This window comes from Alligator sinensis, unplaced genomic scaffold, assembly GCF_000455745.1.
Source record: "Alligator sinensis unplaced genomic scaffold, ASM45574v1 scaffold421_1, whole genome shotgun sequence".
NCBI classification, from domain to species: domain Eukaryota; kingdom Metazoa; phylum Chordata; order Crocodylia; family Alligatoridae; genus Alligator; species Alligator sinensis.
The window spans coordinates 1,398,840-1,408,716 of record NW_005841871.1 but is presented as its reverse complement, the minus strand read 5'-3'; positions in this window follow the sequence as shown (position 1 = coordinate 1,408,716).

Genomic DNA, 9,877 nt, shown 5'->3' with positions numbered 1-9,877 from the left:
TTTTAGAAGAGCATAATACCAGAGATCTGGACAAGTTTCCAGTTTGTTTTGTAGTACAAATCAAGGTGTTGGTTTTGAGAAATAAAACTCTAAGGGTAGAAATTTCCTGGGGAAGATCCTAGAAAAGATTATCAAAGAGACCATTCTCCGACGGGCAGAAAGCAAAATCCTGAGGGATAGCCAGCACGGATTTGTTGCGGGTAGGTCTTGCTTGACCAATCTTATTTCCTTTTATGACCAGGTGACCTATCACCTAGACAAGGGGGAAGAGATTGATGTCATATATCTTGACTTCAGAAAAGCGTTTGATCTGGTATCCCATGATCACCTTTTAGCAAAATTGGCCAACTGCAGCCTCAGCTTCACCACGATCCTGCTGGCTGGGGAATTGGCTCTGTGGTCGGACCCAGAGAGTGGTGGTTGATGAAAGTCAATCGTCATGGTGCGCTGTGACCAGTGGGGTCCCTCAAGCCTCTGTTCTTGGGCCTATATTATTCAACATCTTCATTAATGAGGTGGACATTGGCATCAGAAGTGGACTGGCCAAGTTCGCTGACAACACCAAACTTTGGGGTAAAGCGTCCTCACCTGAGGACAGGAGGGTGATCCAGGATGACCTTGACAGGCTCAGGAAATGGGCGGACAAGAACCTGATGGTGTTTTACACTGAAAAATGCAAGGTTCTCCACCTTGGGAAGAAAAACCCACAGCATGCTTATAGGCTCGGCAGTGCTACACCCGCTAGCACTATGGATGAAAGGGACTTGGGGGTCATGATTCACCAAAAGATGAACATGAGCCTCCAATGTGATGCTGCGGCTAGTAAAGCAAGCAAAACATTGACTTGCATCCATAGATGCTTCTCAAGCAAATCCCAGGACATCGTTCTCCTGTTTTACTCGGCCTTGGTGAGGCCACAGCTGGAGTACTGCATCCAGTTTTGGGCTCCACAATTCAAAAAGGATGTGGAGAAGCTTGAGAGAGTCCAGAGAAGAGCCACACGCATGATCAGAGGTCAGGAAAACAGACCTTATGATGAGAGGCTGAGAGCTATGGGACTCTTCAGCCTGGAAAAGCGCAGGCTCAGGGGTGATCTGGTGGCCACCTATAAGTTTATCAGGGATGTTCACCAGGATCTGAGGGAAAGTCTGTTCACCAGAGCACCGCAAGGGATGACAAGATCGAATGGTCACAAACTCCTCCATGACCGTTTCAGGCTGGACATAAGAAAGAACTTCTTTAGTGTCCGAGCCCCCAAGGTTTGGAATAAACTGCTGCCAGAACTGGTTCAAACACCTACTTTGAACACCTTCAAGAGACATATGGATGTCTTATCTTGCTGGGATCCTATGACCCGTGCTGACTTCCTGCCCCTGGGGCAGAGGGCTGGACTCGATCTTCCGAGGTCTCTTCCAGCCCTAACGTCTATAAAATCTACAACTCTATTTACCTAAATGACAGTTTTCCAGCTGCTTGAGTTGCCTTTTTGGCACTTATGCCTAGTTTGTAGTTCTGTTACCTATGCAGTATGGACATCATACACTACACAAGCTCAGTTAGCTACCTACTGGCCAAGCAAATATGTGGCTATGTATCAATGGCCAGTGCACATATTGTAAATCACAAAATTATAGCTGGACAAAAACCCATGTAGCAGATGTTAGATGGGGGAAGAGAGTCCTTTCATGTTTTAGCTGGAGTGGTAACAGCACTTGTCTAGGAAGCAAGAAACCCTGGTTCTAAGCACCTACGCTGGTATTAGAACCAGTGTCATCCAAGCATATGAGTGTTGAAAAGGAAATCATCTTTCACAGAGAAAAGAGAACCATTGTGGTAACCCTGTGCAAAGTGGGAGGGTCTCTAAAGACATTTATTTCCAATTATTGGTTCCCACAATACAGTGTTCTAAACTATATTGCCAAAAGTGTGGTTTATTATTTATGTTCTGTTTTATTTTAAGTTGACCATACACATTCTATCAAATATTTGGATAGTAAAATAAAATATTGAATCATCGTGTTGGAAGGGACTTCGAGTAGTCCATACCCTCACACAGATGTAGGATTCACTATTCTTAAACTGTCGGGAACATATGCCTATCCAGCCTCTTCTAGAAAACCTCCGATGTACAATATCCCATAGGATCCCTAGGCATTGAGCTTTACCGTTTCAGTCAGAAGCTCTCTCATTTATTCTGTGTCTTTCACAACAGAATTCAAATACAAACCTATTTTTTTTTAAACTATAAGAAACTGAATGAAGTTCCCTAAGAATAGTGTATGGCTAAAATAAGTCAATCAATTACTAGGGAATTTCTTTCATGGAAATTAATGAGTATTTTTACTTAACAGCAAGTCTATAAAATCACAGCAATTTTATCTCATATATTGCTCCCCATAAAGTCTTTAGCCCAAAGAAACATTTACAATCTACTGCTTTCTGTTTAGAAACAGGTCATATTTGAAAAAGCTGTCTTCCAACTTCTTAAAGTTACAAAAGAAAGAGATAACTGGTTGTGCAAAATTCCCAATATTGTTCCTGTTTTCCTTTCTGGAAAGCAGGGTAGACATGCACCCTTATAGACTAATTAAATAAGATACATAGAGACAACACAAGTTTTCATGAACCCAAGTTCAAATGGTGTAAAAGAACAGCACAGAACAGAGTATAAAGTGGAGTGAGTGATTAGAATACAACAGGAGGGAGGGGAAAGGGGTGTGCTGAGAACATGCGAGCTCTAGAGAAACAAAAGCTAGAGCTACAGGAACAAAAAAGGTCACAAAAACTAATCCAGGTAATGAGATAAGAAGCCATAGTCACCATTTAAACTGTACTTTACACAGTCCAATTTGTGGATGTCTTGTTCTACAATTTCCCCATTTAAAACTTTGTTTTTCCAGCCCAAAACCAGCAATCCTGAGGTCAGTGATGGAATGCCCAGGGAGGTGGAAGTGCTCTGCCACAGGCTTGTGTCTTTCTGCAGTTCCTTTTTTGGAAATATAAGTTAATGCCCACAAAGACTATTTCTGATTAGGCCCCAATTCTTCAAGTACTTAAATGTGTGCTTAACCAGACTTCTGTGAATATTAATTTCAGTGGGAATAGGACTGCTCCCTAGCTGCTGCTACTCAGTTTCTTAACACACGGAAAACTCCTTTATTCTTCATTTTGCCTTTGGAAAAAATAAGGTGCATATTTTACTTCAGGGCATACTGTATGCGAGTGTGATAATAACTTTACACATTTTAAATACTTTAATCACTGCCTGATTTCATATGGAATATTCCTTATGCCAAGCCAAAGACCAGAACCAGAAAAAAAATACTGTATTTGTTGGATTTTCTAATAAAGAGTTTAAAAGCCCCCAGCAATTTTGTACTCAGAAAAGTAAGTCTAGCATAACCTAGACTAATATAGCTCCAATTACTTACAACAGCTGAGAATCTGATTTCAGGCGCCCTAAAAGAGTAACTTTGTCTTGCAGTATCTTGAAGTGAAATCCTGACCACAGCCAATGGAATCATATACTTTTGTGACTTATACACCAAAAAGCATAACTGCTTCTCAATCCTGCCACAAAATTCTGAGCAGAAGTCAAGACCTCCAGTTGACATGTGCCATCTTGGCATATAGCAAAAAAACAAAAACAGGCAAAATAACCCAAAAAAGAGAACTGAGGTTTTGTAAAACAGGTTCCATCTCCAAGGACAGTCACTGAGCCCCCTGGGACCACCCTATGCCCATTCTTCTACTCCCATTTCCCTGGAATTTGGCTTTTAGTGACTTGACCTGCCCTGCTTATCATTAGGCTGCTAGTCAGTCCATCCTCACTGTAAAACTAGAACAGGGCCCTCTTTCCTCTAGTTCCCTGGCCCAGTCACTCTCATTGGGGCCTGCTGGACCTTCCAAGCATTAACTCTCCTGTAGAAGGTTATTATTGCTTGGTCAATTAGTCTTTATTTTCCCTGGGGCAAATTTGCTCCCCACAGCCAACATAAATAATAAAACACATCCACAAATAACAGTTGAGTCACAACTTAATCTTTCCTCAGACCACAAGAAGGCAATGCTAGCACCAGCCCCTAGCAGAAGGCAGCACCATCCCCAAGCACCATAGCCTCCCTCTCACTCCACTCTCCTCCCTAGCTTTTAGCTTCCTCTGGGCCAGGCAGCCATCCCTGTCAGCTGGCTCATTCCTCCTAGGCAGGCAAGCTATCCTTTTCTAGCTACCTGCAGCTGGGCTGCAGCCCCTGAGCCAAGCACCCAGTTTTACCTCCACAGTAGATTTTAGCCCCTAGCTGCCCATCAGGTCCCAGACCCAGGCAGGGTTCTGTACAGACCTTAGCCCCTCACAATACAGAGGATCTCTGAAACACTCCACCTGTGACCTCCTCTTGTGCTAGTCATTTTGCTCAGGCATCAGCCCCTCAGCCTCAGTCTCAGTCTCACCTATATCACCTCTCAGAGCACCTACCCATTCAGGTCCTGGCTCTCATCCATCCCAGATGGGCCACCTGTTGGGGCACCTATCCTTCTAGGCCCTAGCTGTCACCCCTCCTAGGTTGGCTGGCCATCTAAGCTATTTTAGGACTAGTCCCTGTCCCAGATCTGGCCACAGCTTGGGCTGCATATTCCAGGTTTCAAATCCACAGCTCAAGAGAATAGCTTTTGTCTCTAGTCTCCATTAAATTCTCTTTCTCCCCATGCTGGGTCCCTGGCCTTACCTCACTACACTCTGCGTATGCCCAGACCTGAGCCCTGTCAGCCCTAGTCCAGCTCAATCCCTCTGTCATTTTGCAGCACTTAAAGCCCAGAGTGTCCCAGGTGCCATATTATACCACCTCTATTCCTCCCCTACAGCCACACTGCTGTCCTCCAGCATAACACAAATCCCAAGTAGCTACAGCAACAGAGCACATAACTTCTCTCTCCCATGTAGCAGACCTGCAACACACTCTCTATTGTGAGAATCTAAACCAGTCTCAATCTCTAGGCCCCTTGACTCAGGTTTATATGGCCCTTTCTCCTCCTCTAGTCACCTGACCTGGCTTGCTATTAATAAGGCCCAGGTGCTGTTAATCCCCTATTCAGCAGCCCAGTGCTCCACTGCCTGCCTTCTGAAAGCAGTCTTGCTGCCCACTTAACTGTGCCGCCTGCATCTGCTGCCCTTTATATGTGGTCTCCTTAAAAACTGCACTTGGTGTGCAGCCCTGTCCTTACTTCCTCCAAGTAACAGCAAGAAAGGGTCCCCTGTTACAGTCTGACAGAGAATTGGGCATTAGGTCAATCTGCTGCATACAATTTATGTCAAGGCAAGGCTTCTCAGGCTACGGTTAGGTTGCTGGCAGCTTAAAATTGCCATTTTCTGGAAGAAAATATAAATGCTCATATGGCTGACTCAGCAGCCTAAAACCATTTACAAATTGTGAATATGTAGCCTTCATCACTGAATAGAAAGCTCCCAATTTGTAAGCTTTCTGCATACAGTGTGCTCCCTTGATTGCAGACTCTGCTGTTGTGTAGTGTTGAAATACTCTGCATATTCCCCAACACAATTTCTGCAGTTATTTAATTTCCCAAATAAACTTTCTACTGGTTTCTACACACTTCCCAGCATTGCTTTCTCATGGCTGAGTGCTATTACAAATAACTAACAACTCAATTTTGTAGTATTTGTTAAACTCTTTCTTTGCCTTTTAATATGTTTATTAGCTCATGGCAGAAGTGGAGCGTACTTCACTAAGTTTAGTTATGCTGTCTCTAAATTTCTGATACTAGGAATATTTTTTTTGGTAAATATTCTAATGTCATGCTACAGCAACTCATAACAGCACACTGAGGCATCATTATAAGGAACATCTCCACTGACAGAACCTTTCTGTGTAAAATATAGTAGACAACTATAAGTGTGACACTTTCTGTAAGTCAAAGCCTAAAATCTAAATGGTTCCATGGGTTAGTTTGGTTAAAGCATGCCCATTTCCATATCCAGCAGCAGACAAAGAAATGATATGGCTCATTACATCCAGCTTCCTTGGACTCCACAGCCCCAAACAATCAAGAACTCATTTTTGGCTGGTTTGACTGGGTAGAAAGGGGAAAAGAATAGCCTTTAGTGTGAGACCAGAACAAGGCTTTAGCTCATGCTTTAAGAACTATTCCAAGACACCATGACATTGCCCTGTTTGAGAGTCAAAGGAGACTTAATTCAATTCAATCTGCAATCCACTAAGGTAAACTAGTTCTGGTAAAAAATTTATACAGGGCATATTAGTGCCATGAAGTACAGGCTTAATGGTAATACTCTAGGTAGTGATTTTGTAAAAATCATATCTTTTTAATAAGCAAATCTCTTCACAGTTATATCAGTTGAATCTGGTATCTAAGGCCCCTGACAGATGTTACACTTACAATGTGATTAACTGGTTAATCACATCTTAAGTAGTTACCTGGCCACACATTCATTCAATTAATGGTGTGATAAAACAAGGGGTAAACCACAAACTTATTATACAAAATATGTGGCTGGTTCCTATCACGCCTTTGAATGAAACTGTGGCTAGTGCCCAACCTCTAGAGCAGGGGTGTCCAACCTTTTTGAATGTGGGGCCGGATCATGAACTTTTTATCACCCAGTGGGCCAGTGAGCCATATTCAAAGACCTCACAGGAAGCGGTATCACATCACCCCCCTCTCCCGCCCCGAAACGAAAGTACAGTGTTTACTTTCGTTTCCCGTCGTAGCACCTCAGGCCTCAGAAAACAGCTTGGAGGGCCTCATGGCGGCCCGCGGGCCATATGTTGGACAAGCCTGCTCTAGAGAATACAGAAGCCTTTGAAGACTCGTGTGTTTCCAGGAGTGCTCCAGCTGAAAAGGGGTCCTAGACAAGGGAGTGCAGCATGTGCTCCCCCATCTGGGAGCTTCATCAGCTGCTCAGAGGTTCCTGTGGCTGGAAACTCCAATCAGTTGATGGGGCTCCCAGCCACTGAAGTGCATGGTATGCTTCCCTAGCTGGGAGCCAAGTTTGCTACTTGCCAGTGCAAGGGGAGCCTGGGTTTGGGCTCAACCTGCACCAGCAATACGGCACAATGGGGTCTAATGTGGAATCCCACAATTGTTCCCCCCTGCCATGCATGTGTGGGATAGCAGGAAGCGCAATCACTGGGATCCCACAACAGATCCCACTGCTCCTTTACTTTAACATCTGTCAGGGGACTAAAATAATTTGTTACTACTATTTACTTTTGTTATCCCTTACAGCACCAGAACAAGCCACAGCTTTGAGTGATTTGCGATACATCTACAGAACATTTCGCAGGGGTTGAATTTATCTGATTTATACTACTTCACCCCATACAATGTGGTTGCTCAGATGCTTATCTAACCTCCTCTTGAAGACCCCCAGGGTAGGGGGTCAGAGTGTAACAGAGTGTAACAAAAAGAACACAGCCTGATGTTCAGATCCTGTATAGAGCTGGCATGGCCAATAGGGAGAAAAGACATTTCTCTTCTTGAAAATGGAAAGCATCTCTTATAGAGATTCTAAAAGAAACATGGAGCCACCTGAAGCCCTATTGACAAAAGACTATTGTTAACAATTACATGAAACCCTCATTTATGTCAGGATATGATCTAAAGCAGGGGTGGGAAAAGTCTGTCCCCCAGGCCAGATTGGACCCACAACTGACTCCATTTCCCAGCAGCCCCTGCCCACTTTGCTGCGGCCGAGTTCCATGGAGACGCCAGGCATGGCGGTGCTGTGACAGTGCAGGGCCAGGATTTCCATGGAGACTGGCCCCAGTAGCTCTGGCAGGGCTTGGGATCTCGTGGTGGTGACAGTGTGGTCCAGAGCCAGGGCAGAACTGGGATCCACTGCCCGGACACCTCGGGCAGGGGCATTCAAGCAGTGCATTGCAGCTCTTCCCAAGCTCAGGACCATGCTGTCACCACTGCAGGATCCCACCGCCAGCCCCAGAACAGCTACCCTACCCGGCTGCATGCCCTGCCAGCACTGCTGGGGCTGGTTTCCATGGAAACCCTAGCCCTGCACTATCACAGTGCCGCTGCTACTGGGGTCTCCACGGAAACTGCTTGCAGCAACATAGGCAGGGACTTCTGGGAAGTGGAGTCTGGCTACCAGCCAGATCTGTCATTTTGTCCACCTCTGATCTAAAGTATTTTAATAAAGACTTTGGAGTAAATCATTTACTGGTGTAAGCTGTCTAAGCCTCATTAATGATGGCAATGATGCTACAGGATGCACCCTTCTGTATCTAATAAAATTAATTTGGACTGCAAAATCTTGAGAGAGAAAAAGGATATTTCTTTATGTATGTGTAATTTCTAACACAAGTTAGCAGTAACAACTGAAGCAGTGATAACATGAAGCTTGGTACAGTTGGTATTACCAATGTTTTACACAATTTACAAATTCCACTTCACAGATCGTTTTGCTCCTTTCATGTACCCACAGTAATGCTAAAGGAAAGGACTAATATTATGTCATTTGTTTCTCATTTGTCAGTTTAGAGAGGTCTATTATATTTCTCGCTTCAGAAAAGAGGACACCTGTGTGTGTGTGTTGGGGGGGGGGGGGCGCTGTGAAATCGGGGGGGGGGGGGGGGCAGTGATATGCCGTCCCTGCTCTTCACTCCCAAACCATGGTCCCCCCAGACCATGTTGGTGCCCCTCACTCCCAAACTGCAGAGCCCCTGTCCCTGCTGACACCCTCACTCCCAACCTGCAATCCCCTGGCCCTGCTGTGCCCCACACTCCTGACCCACAGTCTCCACCCTGGTGCCCCTCACTCCCAAGCCACGCCTCCCCTCAGCCCTGCCAGTACCTCTCTCTCCTGCCCCACTGTGCCCTGCCCCACAGCCCTGCTGGTGCCCCTCACTTCCACCCTCCAGCCCACATCCCCTCCAGCCCTGCTGTCCATGCCCCTGAAGAACCCCCCTGACCCTCTTTTCCCATTGAAGGGTCAGGCACTTCCCCTGCCATCCCACCCTCCTGCAGCCCCAGTGCTGGCAGGCACCTGGCCCCTGCACATGTGCATGCATGCACATACACACATTCCCCAAGCCCTGGCCTTATCTGCCTGCAGCTGCCAGGGCTTGTGAGCAGATGCATGTGATCCCCCACCAGCAGCTCCTTGCTGGGGTAAGCCGGGAAGTGCCAAACTTCAACTGAAAAACTTCAATGCTGAGTGGAGGCAGAGCAAAATCCCGGACATTTGTGGATATTTTAAAAATCCGCCCAGATGGAGATGGGAGGACCCAAAAAGAGGATATGTCTCTTGATATACGGTAACCTTAGTTTAGAGTAGGTTGGATGGAAGAGTAGCTAGGAGAGGGTAACACCTACTTCACAGTCTTAATAAGTGGCTGAAAAGTTGTTCATAGTCTGACCATAACACTTGTATGTAAGTAAATACATAGCACTTATATTGACTTTAGTGAACTTGGCATTTTGCATGTCTGAAATGCTGTGCTGCTGTCACTTTACTAATCAAATGTAAGCTCCTGGAGTGACTGAAAGTTAGGCTTATATATGTATAACAAAAGGAAACATCCTTAGGCCAGTGCAGTTGAATGACTATAGTCATTGCATGGACTGAAACATACCACTTTACCAAATTATAAGCTTGTGAGAATATCCTAAACGTGACATTTACAATTCATGTATAGACGGAATTCCCATTTTGATCTATTATTTCATTGTAACCTTACCTTTCTCCCAATACAGACTGATTAAACTAGTGATGCACAACTTTTTGGCCACACAAGCTGGATGAGCGGGGCGGGGTTGGTTTGCGGGCTCCATGTCTCATGGGGCCAGTGCCTGGATAGGGCTCCATATGCCTGGATTGTGCCCTGTT